Source organism: Myxine glutinosa, chromosome 7 (genome assembly GCF_964187855.1).
Source record: "Myxine glutinosa chromosome 7, kmMyxGlut1.1, whole genome shotgun sequence".
Taxonomy (NCBI): Eukaryota; Metazoa; Chordata; class Myxini; order Myxiniformes; family Myxinidae; genus Myxine; species Myxine glutinosa.
This window is the reverse complement of record NC_136267.1, coordinates 185,525,127-185,552,596: the sequence shown is the minus strand read 5'-3', so window position 1 is coordinate 185,552,596 and position 27,470 is coordinate 185,525,127. Positions and strand designations below refer to the sequence as shown.

The 27,470-nt window shown below is 42.7% G+C and overlaps 1 protein-coding gene across 9 annotated transcripts in view; it reads left to right on the top strand.

The window, feature by feature from the left end:
- The first annotated feature begins 2,039 nt into the window (after nucleotides 1–2,039).
- The window catches only part of SH3BP4 (SH3 domain binding protein 4), an 88,471-nt gene continuing 63,040 nt past the window's right edge, over nucleotides 2,040–27,470 (top strand). For 4 of the 9 annotated variants that reach the window (XM_068123719.2, XM_078782624.1, XM_068123715.2 and 1 more), the window contains exon 1: nucleotides 2,040–2,103. The gene's annotated coding sequence lies outside the window, so the exon portion shown is untranslated. Of the gene's footprint in view, nucleotides 2,247–27,470 lie in introns of all 9 variants that reach the window. The other 5 variants (XM_078782623.1, XM_078782622.1, XM_068123716.2 and 2 more) reach the window with 5 other exon arrangements.

The following is a 27,470-nucleotide window of genomic DNA, read 5'->3' as shown; positions in this document are numbered from 1 at the left end:
GTTTTGGGTGTGGTGTGGTGTGAATGTGTGGATGTGTGTAGGTTTGGGTGTGGTGTGGATGTGTGTAGACAGTTTAGCGTGTGGTGTGAACGTGTGGATGTGTGTAGTTTAGCGTGTGGTGTGGTGGGGATGTGTGTAGACAGTTTAGCGTGTAGTGTGAACGTGTGGATGTGTGTAGTTTCGCGTGTGGTGTGGTGTGAATGTGTGGATGTGTGTAGTTTTGAGTGTGGTGTGGTGTGAACGTGTGGATGTGTGTAGTTTTGGGTGTGGTGTGGTGTGAACGTGTGGATGTGTGTAGTTTTGGGTGTGGTGTGGTGTGAATGTGTGGATGTGTGTAGTTTTGGGTGTGGTGTGGTGTGAATATGTGGATGTGTGTAGTTTTGGGTGTGGTGTGGTGTGAACATGTGGATGTGTGTAGTTTTGGGTGTGGTGTGGTGTGAATGTGTGGACGTGTGTAGTTTTGGGTGTGGTGTGGTGTGAACACGTGGATGTGTGTAGTTTTGGGTGTGGTGTGGATGTGTGTTGTTTTGGGTGTGGTGTGGTGTGAACCTGTGGATGTGTGTAGTTTTGGGTGTGGTGTGGTGTGAATGTGTGGATGTGTGTAGTTTTGGGTGTGGTGTGATGTGAACGTGTGGATGTGTGTAGTTTTGGGTGTGGTGTGGTGTGAACGTGTGGATGTGTGTAGTTTTGGGTGTGGTGTGGTGTGAACATGTGGATGTGTGTACTTTTGGGTGTTGTGTGGTGTGAACGTGTGGATGTGTGTAGTTTTGGGTGTGGTGTGGTGTGAACGTGTGGATGTGTGTAGTTTTGGGTGTGGTGTGGTGTGAACGTGTGTATGTGTGTAGTTTTGGGTGTGGTGTGGTGTGAACGTGTGGATGTATGTAGTTTTGGGTGTGATGTGGTGTGGACATGTGGATGTGTGTAGTCTTGGGTGTGGTGTGTATGTGTGTAGTTTTGGGTGTGGTGTGGTGTGAACGTGTGGATGTGTGTCGTTTTGGGTGTGGTGTGGATGTGTGTAGTTTTGGGTGTGATGTGGTGTGGATGTGTGTAGTTTTGGGTGTGGTGTGGTGTGAATGTGTGGATGTGTGTAGTTTTGGGTGTGGTGTGAACGTGTGGATGTGTGTAGTTTTGGGTGTGGTGTGGTGTGAACGTTTGGATGTGTGTAGTTTTGGGTGTGGTGTGGGTGAACGTATGGATGTGTGTAGTTTTGGGTGTGGTGTGGTGTGAACTTGTGGATGTGTGTAGGTTTGGGTGTGGTGTGGTCTGAACGTGTGGCAGGGTGTAGTTTTTGGGTGTGGTGTTGTGTGAACTTGCGGATGTGTGTAGTTTTGGGTGTGGTGTGGTGTGAACGTGTGGATGTGTGTAGTTTAGCATGTGGTATGGTGTGAATGTGTGGATGTGTGTAGGTTTGGGTGTGGTGTGGATGTGTGTAGACAGTTTAGCGTGTGGTGTGAACGTGTGGATGTGTGTAGTTTTGGGTGTGGTGTGGTGTGAACTTGTGGATGTGTGGAGGTTTGGGTGTGGTGTGGTGTGAACGTGTGGATGGGTGTAGTTTTGGGTGTGGTGTGGTGTGAACATGTGGATGTGTGTAGTTTTGGGTGTGGTGTGGTCTGAACGTGTGGATGTGTGTAGTTTTGGGTGTGGTGTGGTGTGAATGTGTGTAGTTTTGGGTGTGGTGTGAATGTGTGTAGTTTTGGGTGTGGTGTGAATGTGTGTAGTTTTGGGTGTGGTCTGAACGTGTGGATGTGTGTAGTTTTGGGTGTGGTGTCGTGTGAATATGTGTAGTTTTGGGTGTGGTTTGAATGAGGGAGTGTTCAGCATAATTGGGAATCAAAGTCGTTTAAAGCGATTTGGTTTGCGCGGAATTGTTAAGGACGTGTCGATGTTTATACCGTAAATGTGCTTGAAGTTTCTGAACAGGTGTAAGCGAGAATAAGACTGAAGGTGTGAGGTTGGCACGGGAGGCTTGGCAAGAGGGGCGGGGAAGGGGCGGAGAAGGGGCGGCGCAGTGAAAGAAAGCCGGGGAGGAGAAGGGGCGGGGCATTTGAGGGGCGGAGCGAAGCAACAGGCGACGGATCTGGATCTCGTACCGACGTCCAATTGGTAAGCTCTGCACAGTATACCTTTTGTTGTACTCTTTCGGTAAGCCAACTAAACAAAGCAGCGCACACCCTTGGTGTGTATGTGCGGGTTCGCGGCTACTCGTCGAATCATCGGGGGAGGGTCTTCTGTGGTTCACCGGTAAGGTGCGTCCTCACCTCCGTGCCTCCGTAACTCGTTGCCTCCGTGCCTCCATACCTCCGTGCCTCCGCACATCAATACCTCCGGACCTCAGTTCTCATCTTAACTTTTGTGCAATACAATCACCTTGCTAGTGCTCTGTCCCACATTCACCCAAAGTGGAACTTACCGGGTGGCTGGTTGTGTTTGCTTTACATGTAAGATCGAATAAATAAAGGTGAATAGTAAATGTAAATAAAGTGAGTAATTGAGGTCCTAAAGTTTATTTATTTATTTTTTTGCAAGTTTGGATGTTCTAAAATCTCCTTTAATAATGTCGTTTTGTGATTTTAATATTAGTCTATATTTTACAAGTTCATATGATTTCTACATTGATTTGGTTTCAGACAGAATAAAAGTTCCTTTAAGAGAAACAGAGAGAGACAGAGACAGAGAGACCGACAGAGAGACAGACAGAGAGACAGACAGACAGAGAGACAGAGAGAGAGACAGAGAGAGAGACAGAGAGAGAGACAGAGAGAGAGAGAGAGACAGAGAGAGAGACAGAGAGAGAGACAGAGAGAGAGACAGAGAGAGAGACAGAGAGAGAGACAGAGAGAGAGACAGAGAGAGAGACAGAGAGAGAGACAGAGACAGAGAGAGAGACACAGAGACAGAGACAGAGACAGAGACCGACAGACACAGACACAGACACAGACAGACAGAGACAGACAGCGAGAGACAGACACAGAAAGACAGACACAGACAGAGACAGACAGACAGAGACAGATAGACAGAGAGAGACACAGAGAGGGACACACACAGCTTCAGATGGAGCTGCGCGTGGTCCCAGATCAGACGAGTGAGTGTGAACGTGTTAATGGGAAACGTTTACTCTGGAGATTCACCGTGAGTGTGTGTGTGTGTGTGTGTGTGTGTGTGTGTGTGTGTGTGTGTGTGTGTGTGTGTGTGTGTGTGTGTGTGTGTGTGTGTGTGTGTGTGTGTGTGTGTGTGTGTGTGTGTGTGTACATACATATAATTGTGTGTGTGGTCATTTATGGAGGCCAGCTGTAAACATAGGGGTCTTCTAATAGGTACCGTAATAGTGCGTTTGTGTTCAAGACAAAGGACAGGGTTCGCCTTAGACTTGGGATGTAATATCTGTGTAAATACAGTAAGAAGGGACCTCCAGTCATTCACTTCAATCTGTTGTTAAAATAGGAGTGAATAATAGTCTATCACAAGAGTGCATGGGCATTACATGTTGACCACACCTGTTTGGGTGAACACATCACCCACTCTGAAGATCATCGATGAGCCAGCTGGGTTTCCCGTTAATCCAGTGACGTATGACAATTCAGAAATTAGTTTAACTTTGTCAAGATTACAATCCAAATCCCTAATAGTGCTGCTTTCAGCTCGATTTGAACCCACAACTCCTGGGATCCCCGCACGACCCAACATGCCATCATTGCACCCACTCATGCACGATATATCGAGTATGTGCTTATCTTGTTGTGTTATGGAAAAAAGACCTTTATGGCTCAGCAAATTGTTTGGGGACCTTCACCTACCCCTGGGTAGGAAGTGCAAGGCTTGGTTTAGCAATTAGGATTTAAAAAAATCCTCCTGCCATTGACACTTTCCTTCAAAGACAAATAACATTTTTTCGATTATTTTTTATTTTCCTTTATTTATTATTTATTTTTCGAGATATAAATTTTTCTTCCCAATTTGTTTTTTTTTCATATTTCACTAATTTGTGCAATCCAGTATGGTTATTTGTATGGTGATGCAGCACCTTCAGAAAGTATTTACCCCCTTGACCTTTTTCACATTGTGTTGTGTAACAGCCAGAATTTAAAATGGATTAAATTGAGATTTTTTGTGTCACTGATCTATACTTAATAAATACCCCATAGTGTCAAAATTGATTTTTATTATTATTTTTTTTTAAAGACATTTTTACAAAACAATTAAAAATGAAATGCAGAAATGCTTAATTTATATAAGTATTCAACCCCCTGGGTCAATATTTTGTAGAAGTGCCTTTCCCAGCAATTACAGCTTTGGCTCCATTCATTGTTCTCTCTATCCTTACAAATCTCCCAGTGCTTGCCACTGAAAAGCATCCCCATAGCATGATGTTGCCACCACGATGCTTCACTGTTGAGATGGTGGTCGATGGGTGATGAGCTGTGCTCGGTTTCCACCAGACTGAATGAATATACAGTAGCACTGCATATTCAGGAAAAAGAGTTACATTTTCGTCTCATCAGACCACAGAATCTTTCACGTGCCTTTTTGCAAACTCCAGCCTTGCTGTCATGTCCATTTTCTCAGGAGTGGCTTCCATCTGGCCATTCTCCCATAAAACCTCGATTTGTGAAGCGCTGCGGAGACTGTTGTCCATCCGGCAGGTTCTCCCATCTCAGCCAAGAAACTCTGTCGTTTTATCAGAGTGGTCATTTGGTTCTTGGTGACCTCCCTGACCAAGGGCCTTCTTGCCCGGTTGTTCAGTTTTGTCGGACGGCCAGCTCTAGGAAGAGTCTAGGTAGTTCCATATTATTTCCATTTCCTAATGATGGAGCTCCCTTTGCTCTTGGGAACTTTCAACGCTCTAGAAATTGTTTTATACCCTTCCTCAGATCTATGCTCCTCATAATTCTATCTCAGAGTTCTGCAGACAGTTCCTTGGACTTCATGGTCGAGTTTCTGCTCTGACATGTCTACTGTAGGACCTTGTATAGAAAGGTGTGTTTCTTTCTAAATCATGTCCAATCAATTGAGTTGGCCACAGGTGGACTCCAATCAAGTTGTAGACAAATCTCAAGGATGATCAAAGGAAATTTGATGCACCTGAGCTCAATTTGGAGAGTCATAGCAAAAGGGTTGAATACTTATTGACTCAAGACTTTTCAGCTTTTCATTTTTAATTATTTTGTAAAAATTGCTAAAAACAATATTCCACTTTGACATTATGGGGTATTATGTGTAGATCAGTGAAAAAACATCTCAATTCAATCCATTTTACATTCAGGCTGTAACATCAATTTAAGGGGTGTGATTACTTTCTGAAGGCCGCACTGTATCAATGTATCATGCACAAGTTGCATTGACTATAATGTGCCCAATTGCACATAATCCCGATACGAGGAGTGATTTGCAAATCCATTGCCAAACATGCGTCATTAACTCACCTTGATAAATGGCTTTTTTTTTCTTTTTTTTTCAAATATGCTGTTTTAAAAAGCACTGTCGCAATTTTAACCATTAATCTGAATGGTAACTTGCTTACTTCTACTTTGCTCTTATATTGATGTTTCAGACATCAACGCTTGTGGTTTTAGTCGTCATATCGGTGGTTAGGTGTGCGTGCGTATTCTAGGTTACCTTGTGATGTATGAAAGGTGTAAATAAACGAGCGCTATATCCTGAAAGTCAATGCCGGTATATCAGAAGACATTTATTTATATGCTTCATGTGATTTGATATCCCGGTGTGTACCCCGGTTTAGAATAGGTACACCGTATCCCTGCGCATCGTAAGAGGCGACTAAGGGTTGGCGTCAGGAAGGGCATCCGGCCATAAAAACATTGTCTCAAACGGGGAACCATGATTGTCATGGGGCCCGCAAGGCTAACCCCCGCTCTAGCAGGGAAAATGGCCCTAAAAACGATCATTCATTCATTCATTCTTCATGTGATTTGATACTTGCAATATGAACGTTGAAATGGTGAAGTGAAAGTGAAATAAGTATGAGCAGATATAATTTCCTTATTTAACCATTTAATTTAACCAACGCAAACCAAATAATATTAATTTAAATACCATCATCTCACAGGATTACACCAGAAGATTGTACTATAAATAGTTAATCATTATTTATTTATGATTGTTGGATTGCAATGGCTAAGAAAGCTCACTTCATTTATGAACCACCTTTAGAGGCAATTTTTCCCCGCAGAGCAGGGGTTGGCCTTTTTCGGGCACCGTGGTCCCCTTTTTTGAAGCAATGTTTTATGGCCGGATGCCCTTCCTGCCACCGACCCTATTAGTCGCGTCTTACGACACACAGGTAATTACCAGTGAACTGGTACTCAATTTGCCGACCTCGGAAGGATGACAGGCTGAGTCAACCCCCCTGGTGTTAATTCAGCGATCGACCGGGATTCGAACCCAGGATCCTCGATTCCCAAGCCGGCACCCTAACCGCTAAGGAACCCAGGATCCTCGGATCCCAAGCCGGCACCCTAACCGCTAAGGAACCCAGGATGGTAGGATCCCAAGCCGGCACCCTAACCGCTAAGGAACCCAGGATCCTAGGATCCCAAGCTGGCACCCTAACCGCTAAGGAACCCAGGATCCTAGGATCCCCAGCCAGCACCCGAACCGCTAAGGAACCCAGGATCCTAGGATCCCAAGCCGGCACCCGAACCGCTAAGCCAACACCAGGCTTCACTTCATTTATGAACTGTATTGTAATTAGCTTGAAAACTGAAAATCTAGTAAGTTATGCATCGGTAGCGGAATGGTTCGGTCATCTGTTATTCGGGCAGGTCGGTTTGATTCAATGACGATTTTGCACAAGACCCTCTCTTTTGTAAATGAGTCTCATTGCTGCGTTGTAAATGCTGCATTCAGGCCTTGTGTCCTTGATGAAAGTAGAATGAACGAAAGCACAAAAAATATAAATATAAATCTCCTCATGGAGTATCAGAATGATTTATTTCATTATTTTAAGCAAAGGTTCCTTGTCTGCATGTTCCAGTACATACTGCAAAGTCTCTGTTCTTTGGTGTGATGTTTATCTCCGCCACCTGGTGGGCCTAGTTATGTAGAATATTTCATGACGAGAGTGTCACATCATTGGCACGTGACATGATCTCTACATGTGAACACGTCTATCGCCATCGTCACTTTCCCAGTTTGTGTAAAATGTGTTGCCCTTGCAGCTGTGCACTGTTATTCTGTCCTTTTTAATGTCTCTTGTTTACGCTATTCCTTGTGCTTTATTCTTGATTTTTTTTTTTGTGTATTTAACCTCATCCCTTGTTCTTTTTTCTTCCCACTGTGTTTTTTGCATACCATGTAATTGTCCATATTCATGTTTTTCTGCATTTTAAACTCCATACGTATTTATTAATTTATAATGCCACAGTTTTATAGGCACAGGGCCTCATTCCTCATTCCTCATCCCTGTTATTGGCTGACAGTATAGCCATGGGGTACGTGCACTCACCTCTAAGCCGTCTAACCTGTCTTTCGATGTTGGCCCATTTTCCTGTTTTGTAGGCAGGGTTCACACTTAAATGTGTGTGCCAGCATTAGTTGGTGTACATTAAAGATCCCACTGTGTCGTTCGGGAAGAGCAAGAGAATTATCGCCGGTATCCTGAACAAATTCCAAATCCCTGCTCTCTAAACTACTGGGGGTGGGGAGCGGCACAGCTGCATCCCCAGCAAATGATGCTACCTGCAGCCATGTGCTGCATCTGAAAGAATATCCTTGTTGTTGTTGTTCTTGTTGTACATCCCACGCATATCTCAAAACTCAGCAGTTTTGTATAGTACACATTTATATCTTCTATCTTCTTCTTCTACTATCTGTCTATCTTCTATCTTCTTCTATATTATTATTATTATATATTATTATTTATTTATCTATTCTATATTATATACTAGCCGAAAGCATCCAGCGTTGCCCGGGTTATTTTTGAATGAATTTACTACTATAATTCAGCTTTTACCCATGGCCGTAGAAGATTGACTACTATAATTCAGCTTAGCTTTTAATTGTGAAATGGGCCCAGCTCGGCCGAAGCGGGCTCGACCGGCCTCGCCACCTAGCCTATAACCTTCCCGGGGCCCGTCCCGACATTTTTGGTTCTTTTTGAATGCATTTACTACTACTATAATTCAGCTTTTACCTCGTGGCCATAGAAGATTGACTACTATAATTCAGCTTAGCTTTTAATTGCGAAATGGGCCAGCTTGGCCGAAGCGGGCTCGACCGGCCTCGCCACCTAGCCGATAACCTTCTCGGGGCCCGTCCCGACATTTTTGGTTCTTTTTGAATGCATTTATTACTACTATAATTCAGCTTTTACTCGCGGCCGTGGAAGATTGACTACTATAATTCAGCTCAGCTTTTAATTTTGAAATGGGCCCGGCCCGGCCGTGGTGGGCCTCGACCGGTCTCGCCACTTAGCCTAAAACCTTCACGGGACCCGTCCCGACATTTTTTGTATTAGAGGTTTCCTCCTATCTTTCACCTTTCAGGAGATTAGCTTGCACAGACAAACAAACAAAAACTTTTTTAAATATATATATTTAGATATATTAAAAAGTTTTTGTTTGTTTGTATGTTTGTTTGTCTGCACACGCTAATCTCCTGAATGGTGAAAGATAGGAGGAAACCTCTGAAACAAAAAATGTCGGGACGGGCCTCGGGAAGGTTATAGGCTAGGTGGCGAGGCCGCTTCGGCCAGGCTGGGCCCATTCGCAATTAAAAGCTGAGCTGAATTATAGTAGGCAATCTTCTACGGCCGCGTGTAAAAGCTGAATTATAGTAGTAAATCTTCTATGGCCGCGAGTAAAAGCTGAATTATAGTCGTCGATCTTCTACGGCCGCGAGTAAAAGCTGAATTATAGTAGTAAGTCTTCTACGGCCTCAAGTAAAAGCTGAATTGTAGTAGTAAATGAACGAAATGCGGTCGCGGCCGGATAGTCAAACGCTGCTGCTTCGCAAGGCCGCATTTTATTCCTTTTTCAGTGCAGAAGATTAAATTCATTCAAAAAACCTGGGCAACGCCGGGTGCATTCACCTCGTTACACATAAATGAAAACAAACAACAACAAAAAAAACACATTTACTGCTCCACAATTAACACTAATGGTGGAAATTTGAGTTCTGTTCTGATGATTTCTGCTTCGTCTGTTAATTAATTGGTACCCTCTATTGTGAAGAGGTCACTTTTTATGAGTGCCCATAATCCTCTGGCTCGTGTGAAAGCAGCTTATGTTTTATTGGCGATATGGAATCTTTAGAATGGCTTTAATTTGGTACCGATGTGTAAGTATAGGATCAGGAAGAGCTTTTCGTTTTATAACTTACCAAAGGCCTGCAGCATAATTGCCATCGATTGGTTGTTGGGTAAAGTAGTGTGTGCTTGTATTTGCTTGCTGCATGTGTTTTAGGAAAGACATTGCTGAAAAATGGGAATTTGTGTGCATGAAGTAAACTAGTATCATGCTCGATGATGCCCTTTGATGGGCCCAACAGGTTTTTCTGAGATGAACTTTCTTCGATTTACAGCGATATAATCGGTGGTTTTAATCTGAAACATTGTTCTTATGTTGATGACAGCGTTGTGAGAGGATAATGTTACTGTTATTATTGGTGACAGCAAATGTTCAAAACTTGTGCTAATTGGGATTTTTTTTAAACCTTATAATTATTTTTTATACTGAGTGGGAAGAGCTCTTTTAATTACAGGTTTTTTCATGAAAAACGCAACCCAGAGTGGTTTTTATACTTTTTAAATTTTCCATTGAAACAACATGAAACGTACACATAAGAATATTTGTAATATGTCGAATAAGGTACAGTAGCACACAAAAATGAAACTGGTGATTTCAGAAGACGGTTGACAAAACGTGTTCTAAATGGCCGCCCCGCTGCAGCACAAATGGATCTCCTGGTGAAGTTATCGATAACTCGGCTGCATTCCTGAACTGGAAATCCGGAATAGCTTTGATGTTGGCGGCTATTGCAGTTTTGAGGACAATAGTCTGAGGTCTCCCTCGGTACACTCGATCCTTCAGGTATAGAAGTTAGGTTGGTTGAGGTCCGGAGAATGGGGCGCCCATTCAACATCTGTCATGCTCGAGACGATTTGATCACTGGATTTCTGTTGCAGCCACTGTATCGATCTTCTATCAGATATGAAGCTAGTGTCCAAGTTTCATCAAAATTGTATTTTTGGTTCAAGCGAAAATGACTAAAAGCGATAATGACTGAAGTGTTTAACAGACTCTCACTGACTTACCTACGGACACTGCTTCTGCAACGTTGCTGATATAGAAAAAAAAATGCCCAAGTTTTTATATTTTGTTTCTGCTTTCTCCAGATATAAGATTTTGTACACCGCACCTTTCCTATGCCATCTCCAGGCATTGCAAATCGTCATTGCTGGGCACCGAAGGGGGCTCGGCAGTGACGCACGCTGAAAGGGAGTACTCAATTTTCACTCTGGTTGTTTTCTTGCTTTCTTGTTTTCTTGTTTGTTGTACACCGCACCTTTCCTATGCCATCTCCAGGCATTGCAAATCGTCATTGCTGGGCACCGAAGGGGGCTCGGCAGTGACGCACGCTGAAAGGGTGTACTCAGTTTTCACTCTGGTTGTTGTACACCACACCTTTCCTATGCCATCTCCAGGCATTGCAAATCGTCATTGCTGGGCACCAAAGGGGGCTCGGCAGTGACGCACACTGAAAGGGAGTACTCAGTTTTCACTCTGGTTGTTTGTTTGTTTTTCTTTCTTGTTTTCTTGTTTGTCCAGGCGATATCTCAGCCATCCTTTGAGCCAGGAAGCTGAAATTTCGGCACAATTGTGAGCAAGTCCTTTTTCAAAAACGATATTTTTTGGTTTTTGATTAATCAATAAATTGAGGAATTATTTAATTATTAGCGATTAATTAAGTACTTATTTAATTAATCAAATTTCCTTTTTGTATACTGACCATTAACTCAGGCACCTTTTGAGTTAGGAAGCTGATATTTGGACATGCCAATGACCAAGTGATTTGGCTGCAAAGACTATTTTTGATTTATTGATTAATCGATTAATCAATTAATCGATTAATTATTCGATGAATTAGTAAAAAAAAAAATTTTTTATTCAATTTACAGATTCTGACGAAATGGTGTTGGTTTATGTGTTCTGTGACCGAATTGATTAAGAATTTAATTTTTTAATGATTATTATTTATTTATTTTCTTTCTCATTTGGCCAATATCTCAGGCACCTTTTGAGCTGGGAAGCTAATATTTGGACATGACAGTGACCAAGTGATGTGGCTATAATGGATATTTTTGATTTATTGATTAATCATTTAATCGATTAATTATTTATTGATTAATCGATTAATTATTTATTGATTAATCAATTAATTATTTAATTTTTCATTAATGACTTATGTAATTAAATTTCTAAAAGATACATCTTCGGATGAAGCACCTGTGGTTTAGTTATGCTATTAGCCAATTGATTCAGAAAATATTTTGTGATAATCTTTTATTGATTTTAATTATACAATTAATCAATCGATTCGTGTACACCTCTCCCTCCCAATGCAGCCTCTATGAGCTGCACTGCGGTATTGCCGGGCGCCAGAGGCGGCCCGGCAATGCCGCTCTGTGGGATATTTAAATATTTGGCATGGGGGCGGTGTACTTTGAATGTATCTGTACTTGTTGTACACCGCTCCTTTCCTATGCCATCTCCAGGCATTGCAAATCGTCATTGCTGGGCACCGATGGGGGCTCGGCAGTGACGCACGCTGAAAGGGAGTACTCAGTTTTCACTCTGGTTGTTTGTTTGTTGTACACCGCACCTTTCCGATGCCATCTCCAGGCATTGCAAATCGTCATTGCTGGGCACCGAAGGGGGCTCGGCAGTGACGCACGCTGAAAGGGAGTACTCAGTTTTCACTCTGTTTGTTGTACACCGCACCTTTCCTATGCCATCTCCAGGCATTGCAAATCGTCATTGGTGGGCACCGAAGGGGCCTCGGCAGTGACGCACGCTGAAAGGGAGTACTCAGTTTTCACTCTGGTTGTTTGTTTGTTTTCTTTCTTGTCGTACACCGCACCTTTCCTATGCCATCTCCAGGCATTGCAAATCGTCATTGCCGGGTAACAAGGGGGGCTCGGCAGTGACGCACGCTGAAAGGTAGTACTCAGTTTTCACTCTGGTTGTTTGTTTGTTTTCTTTCTTTCTTTCTTTCTTGTTTGTTTGTTTGGGTGATATCTCAGCCATCCTTTGAGCTAGGAAGCTGAAATTTCGGCACAATAGTGAGCAAGTCCTTTGTCAAAAACGTTATTTTTTGTTTTTTGATTAATCAATTAATTGAGGAGTTATTTAATTATTAGCGATTAAGTATTTATTTAATTAATCAAATTTCCTTTCTCTTCTGACCATTAACTCAGGCACCTTTTGAGTTAGGAAGCTGATATTTGGACATGCCAATGACCAGGTGATTTGGCTGCAAAGGCTATTGTACACCGCACCTTTCCTATGCTATCTCCAGGCATTGCAAATCGTCATTGCTGGGCACCGAAGGGGGCTCGGCAGTGACGCACGCTGAAAGGGAGTACTCAGTTTTCACTCTGGTTGTTTGTTTGTTTGTTTGTTGTACACCGCTCCTTTCCGATGCCATATCCGGGCTTTGCAAAACGTCATTGCCGGGCACCGAAGGTGGCTCGGCAGTGACGCACGCTGAAAGAGAGTACTCAGTTTTCACTCTGGTTGTTTGTTTTCTTGTTTTCTTGTTTGTTTTCTTTCTTGTTTGTTTGTCCAGGCGATATCTCAGCCATCCTTTGAGCTAGGAAGCTGAAATTTCGGCACATTAGTGAGCAAGTCCTTTGTCAAAAACTTTATTTTTTGTTTTTTGATTAATCAATAAATTGAGGAGTTATTTAATTATTAGCGATTTATTAAGTACTTATTTAATTAATTAAATTTCCTTTCTCTTCTGACCATTAACTCAGGCACCTTTTGAGTGAGGAAGCTGATATTTGGACATGCCAATGACCAGGTGATTTGGCTGCAAAGGCTATTTTTGATTTATTAATTAATCAATAATCGATTAATTATTTAATTATTCGATTAATGACAATTTTTTTTTTTTTTAAAGTTACAGATTCTGATGAAATGGTGGTGCTTTATGTGTTCTCTGACCAAATTGATTAATAATTTAATTTTTTTATGATTATTATTTCTTTATTTTCATTATTAATCATTTATTTATTTTCTTTCTCATTTCGCCAAAATCTCAGGCACCTTTTGAGTTAGGAAGCTGATATTTGGACATGCCAATGACCAGGTGATTTGGCTGCAAAGGCTATTTTTGATTTATTAATTAATCAATAATCGATTAATTATTTAATTATTCGATTAATGACAAATTTTTTTATTTTTTTTCAGTTACAGATTCTGATGAAATGGTGGTGGTTTCTGTGTTCTGTGACCGAATTGATTAATAATTTAATTTTTTAATGATTATTTATTTATTTTCATTATTAATCATTCATTTATTTTCTTTCTCATTTGGCCAATATCTCAGGCACCTTTTGAGCTGGGAAGCTAATATTTGGACATGACAGTGACCAGTTGATGTGGCTATCAAGGATATTTTTGATTTATTGATTAATCATTTAATCGCTTAATTATTTATTGATTAATTATTTATTGATTAATCAATTAATTATTTAATTTTTTATTAATGACTTCTTTAATTACATTTCTAAAAGATACGTCTTCGGATGAAGCACTAGTGGTTTAGTTATGCTATTAGCCAATTGATTAAGAAAATATTTTGTGATAATCTTTTATTGATTTTAATTATACAATTAATTGATCAATTAGCGTACACCTCTCCCTCCCAATGCAGCCTCTATGAGCTGCACTGCGGCATTGCCGGGTGCCGGAGGCGCCCCGGCAATGCCGCGTTGCAGGATATTTAATTATTTGGCAAGGGGGCGGTGTACTTTGAATGTATCTGTACTTGTTTGTTTTCTTTCTTGTTTGTTTGTTTGTTTTTCCGGGCAATATCTCAGCCATCCTTTGAGCTAGGAAGCTGAAATTTCGGCACAAGAGTGAGCAAGTCCTTTGTCAAAAACATTATTTTTTGTTTTTTGATTAATCAATTAATTGAGGAGTTATTTAATTATTAGCGATTAATTCAGTACTTATTTAATTAATCAAATTTCCTTTCTCTTCTGACCATTAACTCAGGCACCTTTTGAGTTAGGAAGCTGATATTTGGACATGCCAATGACCAGGTGATTTGGCTGCAAAGGCTATTTTTGATTTATTAATTAATCAATAATCGATTAATTATTTAATTATTCGATTAATGACTAATTTTTTTATATATTTTTTCGTTACAGATCCTGATGAAATGGTGGTGGCTTATGTGTCCTGTGACCGAATTGATTAATAATTTAATTTTTTAATGATTATTATTTATTTATTTTCATTATTAATCATTTATTTATTTTATTTCTCATTTGGCCAATATCTCAGGCACCTTTTGAGCTGGGAAGCTAATATTTGGACATGGCAGTGACCAAGTGATGTGGCTATCAAGGATATTTTTTATTTATTGATTAATCATTTAATCGATTAATTATTTATTGATCAATCAATTAATTATTTAATTTTTTATTATTGACTTATTTAATTACGTTTCTAAAAGATACATCTACGGATGAAGCACTTGTGGTTTAGTTATGCTATTAGCCAATTGATTAAGAAAATATTTTCTGATAAACTTTTATTGATTTTAATCATACAATTAATCAATCAACTAGCAGACACCTCTCCCTCCCAATGCAGCCTCTATGAGCTGCACTGCGGTATTGCCGGGCGCCGGAGGCGCCCCGGCAATGTCGCGCTGTAGGATATTTAATTATTTGGCACGGGGGCGGAGTACTTTGAATGTACCTTTACTTGTTTGTTTTCTTTCTTGTTTGTTTTCTTTCTTGCTTTCTTGTTTGTTTGTTTGTCCGGGCGATATCTCAGCCATCCTTTGAGCTCGGAAGCTGAAATTTCGGCACAGTAGTGAGCAAGTCCTTTGTCAAAAACATTATTTTTTGTTTTTTGAATAATCAATTAATTGATGAGTTATTTAATTATTAGCGATTAATTAAGTACTTATTTAATTAATCAAATTTCCTTTCTCTTCTGACCATTAACTCAGGCACCTTTTGAGTTAGGAAGCTGATATTTGGACATGCCAATGACCAGGTGATTTGGCTGCAAAGGCTATTTTTGATTTATTAATTAATCAATTAATCAATTAATCGATTAATTATTTAATTATTCGATTAATGACTAAAATGTTTTTTTTTTAAGTTGCAGATTCTGATGAAATGGTGGTGGTTTATGTGTTATATGACCGAATTGATTAATAATTTAATTTTTTTTAATGATTATTATTTATTTATTTTCATTATTAATCATTTATTTATTTTCTTTCTCATTTGGCCAATATCTCAGGCACCTTTTGAGCTCAGAAGCTAATATTTGGACATGAATGACCAAGTGATGTGGCTATCAAGGATATTTTTGATTTATTGATTAATCAATTAATCGATTAATTATTTAATTATTCGATTCATTACTAAAAAAAACAAAAAACATTTCAGTTACAGATTCTGATGAAATGGTGGTGGTTTATGTGTTCTGTGACCGAATTGATTAATAATTTAATTTTTTAATGATTATTATTTATTTATTTTCATTATTAATCATTTATTTATTTTCTTTCTCATTTGGCCAATATCTCAGGCACCTTATGAGCTGGGAAGCTACTATTTGGACATGACAGTGACCAAGTGATGCGGCTATCAAGGATATTTTTGATTTATTGATTAATCATTTAATCGATTAATTATTTAATTATTTGATGAATGAATGAATGAATGAAAATGAATGAATGATCGTTTTAAGGCCATTTTCCCCGCTGGAGCAGGGGTTAGCCTTGCGGGCCCCATGACAATCATGGTTCCCTGTTTGAGGCAAAAAAAAAATATGGCCGGATGCCCTACCTGACGCCAACCCTTAGTCGCCTCTTACGATGCGCAGGGATACGGTGTACCTATTCTAAACCGGGGTACGCACCGGGATGATGAATGACCTTGAATGAATGACCAAATAGTAGATGATGAATGATGATGAAAGCACTAGTGATGAATGACCTAATTCATTAATTTTTTAAGTTACAGATTCAGATGAAATGATCGTGCTTTATCAAGGATATTTTTGATGTATTGATAAATCATTTAATCGATTAATTATTTATTGATTAATCGATTAATTATTTATTGATTAATCAATTAATTATTTAATTTTTTATTAATGACCTATTCAATTAAATTTCTAAAAGATACATCTTCGGATGAAGCACTAGTGGTTTAGTTTTGCTATTAGTCAATTGATTAAGAAAATATTTTGTGATAATCTTTTATTGATTTTAATTATACAATTAATCAATCAATTAGTGTACACCTCTCCCTCCCAATGCAGCCTCTATGAGCTGCACTGCGGTATTGTCGGGTGCCAGAGGCGCCCCGGCAATGCCGCGCTGTAGGATATTTAATTATTTGGCATGGGGGCGGTGTACTTTGAATGTATCTTTACTTGTTTGTTTTTCTTTCTTGTTTTCTTGCTTTCTTGTTTGTTTGTTTGTCCCGGCGATATCTCAGCCATCCTTTGAGCTAGGAAGCTGAAATTTCGGCACAGTAGTGAGCAAGTCCTTTGTCAAAAACGGTATTTTTTGGTTTTTGATTAATCAATTAATTGAGGAGTTATTTAATTATTAGCGAACTCAGGCCTCGAACTCAGGCCTCGAACTCGGCCTCGAACTCAGGCACCTTTTGAGTTAGGAAGCTGATATTTGGACATGCCAATGACCAGGTGATTTGGCTGCAAAGGCTATTTTTGATTTATTAATTAATCAATTAATCGATTAGTTATTTAATTATTCGATTAATGACGAATTTTTTTTTTTTAAAGTTACAGATTCTGATGAAATGGTGGTGGTTTATGTGTTCTATGACCGAATTGATTAATAATTTGATTTCTTAATGATTATTATTTACTTATTTTCATTATTAATCATTTATTTATTTTCTTTCTCATTTGGCCAATATCTCAGGCACCTTTTGAGCTCGGAAGCTAATATATGGACATGAGTGACCAAGTGATGTGGTTATCAAGGATATTTTTGATTTATTGATTAATCAATTAATCAATTAATCGATTAATTATTTAATTATTCGATTAATTACTAAAAAAAAAAAATTCAGTTACAGATTCTGATGAAATGGTGGTGGTTTTTGTGATCTTTGACCGAATTGATTAATAATTTAATTATTTAATTTTTTATTAATGAGTTATTTAATTACATTTCTAAAATATACATCTTCGAATGAAGCACTAGTGGTTTAGTTATGCTCTTAGCCAATTGATTAAGAAAATATTTTGTGATAATCTTTTATTGATTTTAATTACACAATTAATCAATCAATTAGTGTACACCTCTCCCTCCCAATGCAGCCTCTATGAGCTGCAATGCGGTATTGCCGGGCGCCTCGGAGGCACCCCGGCAATGCCGCGCTGTCGGATATTTAATTATTTGGCATGGGGGCGGTGTACTTTGAATGTATCTGTACTTGTTTTTTGTTTTTTTAAGAAGCAAGGTAGATTTATTGACACAGGTACAATCAAGATGAACTTTGCCTCATTTGACATTAATGATTTACTTGCTCTACCTGTTTTTACCTTTCATTGACACAAAAGGTGGAGCTAGGAGGGATGTTTCTCATCATTACGACTTATTGAAGCTGAACATGTAACGTTTGCTCCATTTTCTAAATTATATAAACTCATGGAAGAGTTAATCTTATTATTTGCATTATCACAGTAAATGTTTCTTTTTTTTTTTTGTATGCAAGATCGAGGCTCGAGAAAGAGCTAACATTAATCACACAAAAAGTCAAACCGACACATAAAACATATAATAAGGGGAGCGGTAGACAAGATGGGGAGAGAGGGGGAAAGACACAAACACAACATTTGAGAGCAGGGACATCGAGAGATCTGTGGGAGGGATAGGGCTTTGGGGGGGGGGGAGGCATGGGAAGGGGGCCGGGAGGTATAAAACATATGGACACTGCAAGGACTTCAAGGAAAGAAGTTGGAATTTCCAAAAAAGTGGATCTGGGGTGAATTAGTGCGGGTAGAAAAGATCAAAGTTTTGGATGGGGGAAGATAAGAGATGGTGGTGAACAGCTGTTTTAAAGACCTGGAGGGAGGAGTGGGATTGAAGGGAGTGGGGGCGTTTGTTCCAGAGGTGGGAGAAAAGAGGAATGAAAGAGTGAAGGTGAGCAGAGAGTCTTGATTTTGGCAGTTTAACCAAAAGAGGGTTGCTGGCAGATCTTGTGCAACCTGTAGGAATATTTGGGGGACAGAGCACAGAGAGAGCTGGGGGAGTAAGGCCAGAGAGAGAGAGAGAGAGAGGGGAGTCGGTAGAAGACACAAAGACCACCTACCTACCTGCCTGCGGTGAGTGAGTGAAAGGCCCTCGGAGTTAGCTTCATCGCGGGAGATTCCAATGATTCTGAAAGCTTTGGTTTCAACAGCGTGAAGCCACGCTAAGTGTGATGCAGGAGCACCGGCCCATAGGGGAGAACAGTATTCCATCGAGCTGCGGATGAAAGCCTTGTATGTGGTGAGGAGCTCAGGTGTGCCAAGGAAGGACTTCGCACGACGGAGGATGCCCAGTCGGCGACTGGCTTTGGAGGCCAGCTTGGAAATGTGGTTTTCCCAGGAAAGATCATGGTAGATAGTGAGACCCAAAAGCTTGAGCAACAGAACTTTTTGGAGAGGATTGTTGAGAAAGTAGATGGGAGGGTTGTCCAGTCGGTCTTTTCGGAGAGACGCAGTAAGAGTGTGAGATTTGTCAGGATTTAAAGACATGTTCCACTTGTTTGACCAGTCTGTGATTTTGTCCAGGTCTGCAGAGAGTGACAAGGCTGCAGACTGCCGATCTGAGGGATGAGGAATGGAGCAGCAGAGAGTGGAGTCATCAGCAAAGATATGGAGAGGATTTTCCAGAGAGTCGGAGAGATCATTGATGAAGACCAGAAAAAGCACAGGGCCCAGAACACTACCTTGGGGAACTCCAGCCTGAACAGGATGGGGAGATTAGAGAAATCCATTCAGGGCCACACGTTGACTACGACCAGAGAGGAAGTCCGCAAGCCATGCGTGGAGATTTCTATGGATAACATAGGAGGAGAGTTTGGTGAGCAGAGCGGGGTGCCAGACCGTATCGAAGGCACGTGATATATCAAGGGAGACAGCTCTGATTTCCTGTTTGGCATTGAGGACCTCCATTCATTGTTGAGGCAGCAAAAGCAGCATATCCAGAGTAGAATGACCTGGTCTGAATCCAAATTGATGACCGTTTGGTTCATGTATTTTTTCATTTGGTTCATGTAATTTGATCCTTTTTGTGTTCCCCTGATTTTAGAATCATGTACAATCTTCCTGAAAATGTGAATAATTGGGGTTCAACCACTCTCCATACCGTTCCCCAAATCCATTATCCTCGTATTATCACCGCACGTGTGTGACGATGATCATCTATTTGTAAAATCTTGCAATGTGAATCTTTCTTCCAAGAAACAAACAAACCAAACAGTAACATGACGTGTTGAATTGCTACTCCATTGGGTTATTTTCAGGCCTTTGTTTTTATCAAGTGTTAATATTTAGTTCCTCACTATTCCAATATTCGAGCTAATTGGTTTGATTTTTAGGTGTGGATAGGAGGGTAAATTGTGCGTTTATTAAAAGGTTTGAAAACTTTTGAAGACTTATTTAAGTTTGCTTTAAGATATAATAAAGCTTTTTCATTTGGTAACGTAGTTTCTATTCCTGTGTTTCTTTGGAAAACTGGTATGTTTCAAAACATTGTCTAAGTCTTTGACATTTCTGACCTTTTATCGATCAAAGCAATCAATTTTTTATTTCCATATTCTTGCTTTTGCCAGTCGTTGGAAAAGTTTGGAAAATTATTCTTGGGAGTTGGTCACATTTTTCTTAACAATGAGAATGATCTTTACCTAGTTTGCTTGCCGGAATAGTTTCCAAATGAATTGATCTCCTCGTGTTTCTCAAATGCAAACTTTTTGTCACCTGACCTGTTAATTGTCAGCATCTATTGCTCTAATACTTTATGTTTACAGGTTGTCTCATGAAATGTCATTTCTTTAAGGGAGTTGCTTTCCCAGCGTTTTATTATTACTCGTATATGCCCCAAGGCAGTGTTCTGGGCCCTGTGCTTTTTCTGGTCTTCATAAATAATCTCTCCGACTCTCTGGAAAATCCTCTCTATCTCTTTGCTGATGACTCCACTCTCTGCCGCTCCATTCCTCATCCCTCAGATCGGCAGTCTGCAGCCTCGTCGCTCTCTGCAGACCTGGACAAAATCACAGACTGGTCAAACAAGTGGAACATGTCCTTCAATCCTGACAAATCTCACTCTCTTACTATGTCTCTCCGAAAAGACCGACTGGAAAACCCTCCCATCTACTTTCTCAACAATCCTCTCCAAGAAGTTCTGTCGCTCAAGCTTTTAGGTCTCACTATCTGCCATGATCTTTCTTGGGAAAACCACATTTCCAAGCTGGCCTCCAAAGCCAGTCGCCGACTGGCATCCTCCGTCGTGCGAAGTCCTTCCTTGGCACACCTGAGCTCCTCACCACATACAAGGCTTTCATCTGCAGCTCAATGGAATACTGCTCTCCCCTCTGGGCCGGTGCTCCTGCCTCACACCTAGCTCGGCTTCACGCTGTTGAAACCAAAGCTTTCAGAATCATTGTAATCTCTCGCGATGAAGCTGAATCTGAGGGCCTTTCACTCACTCACCGCAGGTAGGTGGTCTTTCTGTCTTCTACCGACTCCTCTCTGGCCTAGCCCCCCCCTCTCCAGCCCTGTCTGTGCTCTGTCCCCCAAATACTCCTGCAGTTCGCACAAGATCTGACAGCAACCCTCTCCTGGTGAAACTGCCAAATTTTCACCTGCTCAAGACTCTCTGCTAGCCTTCACTCTTTAATTCCTCTTTTCTCCCGCCTCTGGAACAAACTTCCTCAATCTCTTCAATGCCACTCCTCCCTCCAGGTCTTTAAAACAGCTGTTCACCACCATCTCTTATCTTCCCCCATCCAAAACCTTGATCTTTTCTACCCCCGTTAATTCACCCCAGATCCACTTTTCTGAAATACTGACTTCATTCCGAGAAGTCCTAGCAGTGTCCATGTGTTTTTACCTCTCCCACCCCCCACTTCCCTTCCCACGACTCCTCCCCCCAGGCCCTCTCCCTCCCGCAGATCTACCGATGTCCCTGCTCTGAAATGTTGTAGTCATGTGCTTCCCCCTCTCTTCCCATCTTGTCTCCCGCTCCCTTTATTTTGTCTTATGTGTCCATTTGTTTTTTTGTCATTCATTTTAGCTCTTACACGAGCCTCGATCTTGTATACAAAAAAGAAAAAATAAATAAGTACACCTATTCCCTATGGGGGTGGCAGAATGGGCCATTCCTCTCTGAGGTATATAGAGTACAGTAGATTTAGCATCAGGCCTCAAGAACATGGGGGCGTCTTTATTTACCAAGTTTCTTATAGAGCGCTCGCCAAGTAGTTTAAGCATTCGAGCAAGCACTCCATTCAAAACTTTCCAAAGGAACGGTTGGCTTGGCAAGTGATAGCTAGCTGCTTGGTAACGGAACACACCCTGGGTTTTCTCCCTTTCAGTTTAGTGTTAAACAGCATTAGCGACTGTTTCAAAAGGTAATCAAACTTGTTTGTGGTTCATAATATTTTTTCTTCTGGTAGGGGTCGTTGCTCCCACGAAAATGGCACGATAAGCTATTTATACACGTTAACACGGATTTGGTCAAGGAGGAAAAAAGGATATTATTAATACTCGCAACGGTACCCGCCCTACTGGCAGGGCTTCAATTGGGAGGCCCAAATGAAAAGGCAAAATATCAGAAATTGAAGGCTTTTTTTTATTTTAAACGATTCATTTAAACATCCATTGAATCAAATCACATGCAAATCATCAAAATCTAAACAGTACATGGCACCCATTTTGAAAAAAGATTGAATTCTGCAAAACGGAAGCGGCCGCTACACGTCTTTCTCGGTCGCACGTTTATGTGTGAAGAGTGCGCGCCGAATCTGTAACACGGAAGCGGCCGCTACACCTGTTTGTCAGTCATTTTGCACATGCTTCCATGTTACTTTGGAGCCGCCCGTTTATATAGGATGAGTTCATCAGAAGTCGATCTACTCTCTCCTGGTACGTAGAATAAACAGTATTTGTAGAATTTAAACAAAAGCCACATCACTGTTCATATCGGTAAATATTGTTACGGATCGCGGTTTAGATGTTATTTGCCGAGCGAAGGCTCCGCGACCGAACAGTTGTTCCCCGACTCACCCGATTCACCCAGAACTTTGGCCGTATCGCACCGCAGCTGCCCAATCTGGAAAAGACTAAAACGACGAAATGCAAAGAGGAAAAGGAATAAGACGAGAAGACGGACAGAAGAGTAATTGGATTTATTATACACACAAGCAAAAAGAAAGCAGTCATGTTTATTTACAACAAATAAGACGCAGGTGACACAGTGCAAATACTAGCTTATACAGACTTAATTAAATACCCAGGGACAAGACACACAGAACAAACTCACGTACACAAGAAGGGTGGAAAGGCAGGAGGTGGATGGCTGGAGGGAGAGGAAGGTCCAAGGGGGTCCTGCAGCACGATCGGTGCGTTTAGCAGCCGCCGTTCCTTCGCGGCCCTGCTCAAAACCGCCGTCCAGGCCCCAAGCGGCTGTTGGGTGTTGTTGCTGCTGTGGCCGCCGCTTGCTTTGCCAGGACTCGTCTGACTCGTCTGGTCCAAACCCTCAACTCAACAACACTCTTGCACGTCTCCCTGTCCAACCACTCTTTCTCTCTTGGTCCAACCACTCTTTCTCTTTCTTGGTCCAACCACTCTTTCTCTCTCTTGGTCCACTCACTCCTCACCACCGACTCCCCCACGCTTCTTGCGCGCGCGCCTTTATAGCGCCTCCAGCGATCAAGCCGCCGGCCTTCAGGACACGCCCATCGGTCTGCTCACCTCGGCCCTGGTTGGTCACGCGACCCTCTGGCTCCGCCCTTGATGACGACGGGCGGGCACGCCCCTCTTCCCCGACCCGAGCACATGTTCAATGGTGGTTTTGGAGGGGATGTAATTGGCAATCGAGGCTTGGCAATGACGAAAGGGGTTGTGAAAGGAAATGGAGATTTTGGGGATGGGAATGAAAGGGGATCTAATCTCTTTCACTGGTGCAATGGAGTACTTCAATTAATGGGAGACACAGCCTTACCCTAAAACACAGAATAAGATATAACTATCGAACAGGGGTATTCTATTATTGGCTGACGTGTATGCTTGTGGACTAATTATGGGATGCCCTTTCACCTTTACACAGCTCCGGAGGCAGGGGGCGCAGAATAAACAATAATCATCACCAATTTACCACAATACAACACAATCAAAAAAATACAGGCCTCATATCCGCAACACTGCACCCTCCTCCTCTTAGGCACGTCCCGGGCCTACAACTTTTATTTAGTGTGACACGTAGGTGTATTTCCCTCTACTTTTAACCTGACCCTGAGTGCGACAGTTTTAAAACATAAATAAATGTGTCCCGCTGCTCCATTGCACCCTGACCTAACAGACTTACGCCCACAGTTAACCGAATTGCGGAATGGTCTTCAAACTACACACTGACGGTGGGGAGCATTATTTACAATGACGCTATTTTTATTTACAAAACTAACCCAGGACCTGTGATTGTTCTTTCTGGGGGGGAGACAGTCTGCTCTGCATCAATGCACCATGAAAGCACCCAAAAACGCACCAATACACACCCAAGCACCAATCGGTGCAGTCACCATTGTTCAACAATGTTCAACAATAAAAAATAAATCAACAACCCCTAACCCTGCAGGTGATCTCTTGCTCTTCGGCTCCCTCTGCTGGTTATTATTATTTGTTCTTCCAGATGTTGTCATTCTTTCATTTTCTTACTGGCGGCCTATTTGAACTGAAAAATGCACCCAATGTGTCCTTTTTATTTGATTTTATTTATGGCCCACAGGGCCGACTAGTGTGGTTCACCTGTGGGGCATCGGTGCCCTGTGGCCAAGGTCCGCCAGCAAGATTTCGGGCCCTCATGGCCGGTTCCAGCAGAGGGGCAATGCCCCAACCCATGGGGTCCATAAATGGTGCTCGGCCACAGACATGTGGTCCATAATGTGGTGCATCGATGCAGACAGCTGGTTCTGGGAATTTCGGGCGCACAATGGCCGACCCACGCACGCTCCGCTTGGCGCCCAATGGCGCACAGGTCATGTGGGAGACAAAAGGGGGACAAGAGAAATGAGCAAGGGGTAAGGTCACAAGGGTACACGTCAATAAGGCAATGCAAGGCGAAATGCGTACGGAGAGCGAAATGAGAAAGCTCGTCCCTACCGTACGTCACCCCCCTGTCACCTACACTACCCTTGCCCTTACCCCATATGTACAAAAATCTACACATTACCAATCCGTCGCTACCGTCACGTCTTCCCCTTATTTCCCTTATACCAAATTCGTCACCACAATCCCTCTATCCAAAATTTGCCATCACCCAATTCGTCATCAATCCTCATAAGGAGGAAGAGATGGAACATCAAGCACAATGTCACACCCACGTCATGATGCGTCTCACAATCCAAACATTTGCATCAAAAATAATAAAACAACCTGGCATGGTGTGGAGTACCTGTCACCTCAGGTGAGTGGATGCAGATGGTGCGAGGAGACTTCATCCTAACTACTTTCTAAATGACATTAACACACTTTACACTACCCGGGGTTTTTCCCCGCCAATCCATTGGCCAACTTACACTATGGGTTCTAAAAACCAATTCCCATTGACCAAACTGTGGTGCTTCTCAATTTGGGGTCTCACTCCCCCGATTCATCTCCCGGTGCCCTTGCACAATTTCTGGGCTGTGACGTGTAGCTCTCCCAGCAGGTCTACCCACCTGCACACCTCCACCACTGTAGTTGCCACCCGAGCTTACCTAGCTCCTCACCCTAACCTAACTAACTGGGGAAGACCCCTCCTGGTTCTGTCACCCATTGGTGCCCTCTGGCACTGGGCTACCCGGGTCCGTCCTCCGGATCCTCGGGTCCCATCCACAACAACTACCGGCTCCCAGAGCCCACCTGCGGCCTCACCTGGCCGACATCCTCACAGTGGTGGAGTGCCCAAACCAACTACACACACTAACAGGCTACACGCCCAGCCATTTCCACAACACTAATGCACCCATCCAAAGACCATTCTTTCACCCGCACCACAGATGCCAATATCCAACCACAATTTACCTGTACCCTCTACCTAACACTTACACTACCCGCCCCGGGTATCCGTGATGGGGGTCCACTCTTCCCCCATTCACACCTTCGCACCATCCACTCCACTCCACAATTTCCACCATACTCACTCCACGACCATCCATTCCAATACTCCATACCATTTATTCCATACACCTGTCCTCCATTCACCTGTCGTTGCACACCTGTGCAATCATACCTGGTGCCACCTGCACCCTCCTTTCTTCCTGGACCATTTGGTCAACACAACACGCAATCACCACTACTCCCTCATACACTGCTCCATACACCTGTTCAGTTGCACACCTGTGCAATCACACCTGTTCAATCACACCTGTTCAATCTTCAAACACATGGCATCATCTCAGCTAACTACTCCCCTCTGAAACTTGCGCTTCCCAGTCGTCCCTTTAAACTATTGCGCTCCCTCGTCATTATCATCCACACTAATCTACCTGCGTCCCCACTACAGGTATCATTGTCACTAACTAATCTTAACGTCACCTAATGTCATCTTCGCTAGATCCCTACACACAATATCCTAACCCACCGGGCTAGTTTTCACTGCCATCAACCCCATAAGCTAGTGCTCCTTTGCCCCCCCCTCCGTGAGGGATGGTGGATTTGCCATCCCACCACATCGGGGGGTCTCTCACTATAAATTTTGTTCGTCCAAATTCAATAAATCAAAAATTTGCCAATCACTCTACCATCATCAAATTTTGCTTTTTTTTCCTAATTTCGGGGCCAAAACACTATCCTCATCACCCGTCTACTTATTAGATCCTCTCGGTGCGCCAATTCACGTCTACAGCCCGGCTTCATCCAGCCGAGCAATGAACGCGGGTTCTTTGGTGCCGGCGGCTGGATGCGTCCGGCACTCGGTGCAGGGACGGGGGCTTACCCGTGCCGAGATCCCACGCACCACCTCGGCGCGGAGCCATCCAATTGCCCGATCTCGACCTGCCGGAACGTCTCAATAAAAAGTGGTCGCCATGACGACCCTTCCTATCGGGCTGCCCGCTCCGCCTAGTGGAGCCCGGACGTGGCCGTTCCAAGCGAGGCACAGCGTGGATCGCGTACGGCGGTCCTTTCGAACCCGCCGTGGCTCGGATCCCCGCTGGTTCTCGCGGCACGCGAAGCCCGGCACGCACCGAGGGCCCGATTTGGCTAAAAGTCGCTCTAACCGCTAACCCGGTTACCGTCGATGCCTCACCTGCATGCTTACACGCATACGCTACCCCTTTCTTGCTCATACCTCCAGCTGTTCCCATGCTCCTCGTACCTTTCCTTACACACCTCGGTACACTCATTCCGCTCACAGACTTGGTCACACACCTGACCACCGAGCACCTTGGCACACATTCGTCGCTCGCACACCTCACCAACACACCTGTTCGCGCCCCTTCCTCGGTCACCTCCTCTGTGACAATCACAGGTGTGCTTTCACTCGCACACCCAACCATGTGCCTCACGACCAACTCAAGTGTGCATTCCCACACACGCTCTACCATTCCAGGTGTGCATCCTTCCATTCCAGGTGTACATCCTCGCTCACCTGTCACAACCAACTCACGCTCCATGTCACTCTCACTACTTTCACCTCCCTTCTTGACAGCGCACTCACCCTTACTCTCGACAGCGCACTCTTTCCTCATGCCCCTGTCCGTTACACACCTTTCTCGCGCACACTCTTGCGCACACTCTCCCGTTACACCCTCTGTAACACTCACCACAGGCGTACACTTTCTCGTTACATCCTCTGTAACACTCACCACAGGTGTACACTCTCTCGTTACTTCCTCTGTAACACTCACCACAGGTGTACACTCTCTCGTTACTTCCTCCGTAACACTCACCACACCACGCTTCCATGTACCCCCTCGCACATGCGCTACGACCGACTCACTCTCGACAGCACACTCACTGGTCGGCGCGCACTTTTTC